Below are 2,098 nucleotides of genomic sequence, written 5' to 3' on the forward strand. Positions count from 1 at the left end.
ATTATATTTGACCTCTAAGTCAAGTTTTTCTAGCCTTGGTAGACTGATTATGGATCTATCGTTCCAGCAACTATTTTTTGGCCTACTTATGCTAGACTGAAATCTTTCATTAATCATTAGTAGAGGGGCATTAAAAATAATTTTGTGACATTTGTGAACTTTTTCACTCATATGGGCTGGTCATCTGTAAATTGAAAGTTTGAATTATTGTACTTTCTCTCAGATTTTGTGATCTCATCCTTCATTTTAAGTTGCCTTGCAGTTCACAATTGCTTACTGCTAATTCATTTGTCATAAAGAAGTGGAGCCCTTAAATATTATAGGAAATGAGAAATTGAGATGGGTCTTCAATTACTTTCTGTTGGCATGTTGCATGGGCTTAGGTGAGAAGTCTTGCCCTCGTTATCTGATAATGTAGATAACTGGGACCTGGGATCCTAGGACCCGTGTGTCTTGCAGAAGAATAATACCTATTAGACGTTATATCAGCAAAATTTGGGTATGATCAGTAGGAATGCTTCAGAAATATGGAGAAAAACATTTTGGGACCAACGAGTTAAAACAATAAACAGAGCAACAGAGTAAAATCCCTTATAGATTAGAGGAAAACAACATTTTCTTTTACTAGGGGAATTCAGAAGACCAAGTACACTTAGAAGGTATCACAAGTTTATACCAAAGACATTGCACTGATAATTTTTGTGTTCTAATATATATTCTAAGCCTAACTATTTATATTCCAATTTATTTATTGGAATAAATATCCATTTATTTGTCAAATTATCAAATAATTCTGGTAAGATTCACTGTGTGAAATATAAAATCAGCACATATAAATATAAAATATATAACTATATTTAATATAAGAAAATGTTTTGCATTGTTCTGTTGTGGTTACGGTATCAAAGGCTACTCTGTTTTAAAATAGTACTCCATTATCTCTATCTCAGTGTTTGGTAGAGTTAGACCTAAAGCTTTACCATTTGTAGATTTACAGCCTAGAGGCAAATGGAAGCATTGTGATTAAAACGTTACCAATTTACGACCTAATGTACAGAAGAAACAAATAGACTTCTCCTGGAGATATGGAAATATTTGGTGATAGAAAGGCAATAGTGTAAGTTCCTGCTTGGTTGGAAGGTCGACAGGCCAGCACATTAGGTAATCATGCATATGAACAATTTTTGCACCTTCTTGGCTTTATCTACTTTTGAAATGTTAGGTATAATAAACAATTATATTTTGATAAAATACCTTCTAGCCTGAACTGTTCTGTTTGAACTGTTCATGTCTCTATGATCCCTTGTAACTAAGATTAGTTTTGTTCCAGTAAGATAATCTATGCTGTCAAGGTAATATATCCTGGTTGGTCTGTTCCTACAAGGAAGAAGGGTAAAGGGTCAGAGAGACATATGTGCCAGTAAGACCTCATTTGGGAAATTTTAAGCTGCAGAAATTTAGAAGTAGCTCTTAAGCAAGGCTTACTTTGAATCCATTAGCTCCACAAAGCTAACTCAGTTGATAAAGCCATCACCTGTGGACCTAGCTATAAATGCTTCAAAGTATGATCAAAACTAAAATGAAAAACACTTAAAATAGTCATTGACAAAAAAAATTACAAATGTGAGCAATCAACCAAGCAATATAAGTTTTTTCCAATATACTCAGAATTTTAGAGAAATATGATCAATAGCATTTTTAGGAACAATATGGTATTCTTGTTGGAAATAGGCAAACAGGGGTATATGCCTGTATAAAGATTGCATCGTTAATTACTTAAATTTACAGGATACTATATTCTTCAGCAGTACGTCTACACATATTACAACAATAAAGAGATTAAGATGGCACTTGCAAAAAGATGTTATGAAAATTTGTGAAGTATTCCATATTTTTTATTCTTCAGATGTAAGAAATGAAAAACTGGGGCTGGGAAGTTGGGTCAGTGGTAGAGCACTTGGCTTACTTGCCTGAGGCCCTGGGTTCAATTCCTCAGCATCACATAAGAAAAAAGCCGGAAGTGACGCTGTGGCTCAAGTGGTAGAGCACTAGCATTGAGCTGAAGAGCTGAGGGACAGCGCCCAAGCACAGAGTTCAG

At 34.6% G+C, this 2,098-nt stretch overlaps 1 non-coding gene across 1 annotated transcript; it reads left to right on the forward strand.

Moving 5' to 3' along the window:
• Positions 1-1,794: 1,794 nt before the first annotated feature.
• On the forward strand, positions 1,795-1,896 carry LOC122122195. Its single transcript, XR_006150136.1, has one exon. It is a non-coding gene; the product is annotated as a U6 spliceosomal RNA (small nuclear RNA).
• Positions 1,897-2,098: the final 202 nt, after the last annotated feature.

This window comes from Dipodomys spectabilis, unplaced genomic scaffold, assembly GCF_019054845.1.
Source record: "Dipodomys spectabilis isolate Male_0828 unplaced genomic scaffold, ASM1905484v1 ptg000206l, whole genome shotgun sequence".
Taxonomy (NCBI): domain Eukaryota; kingdom Metazoa; phylum Chordata; class Mammalia; order Rodentia; family Heteromyidae; genus Dipodomys; species Dipodomys spectabilis.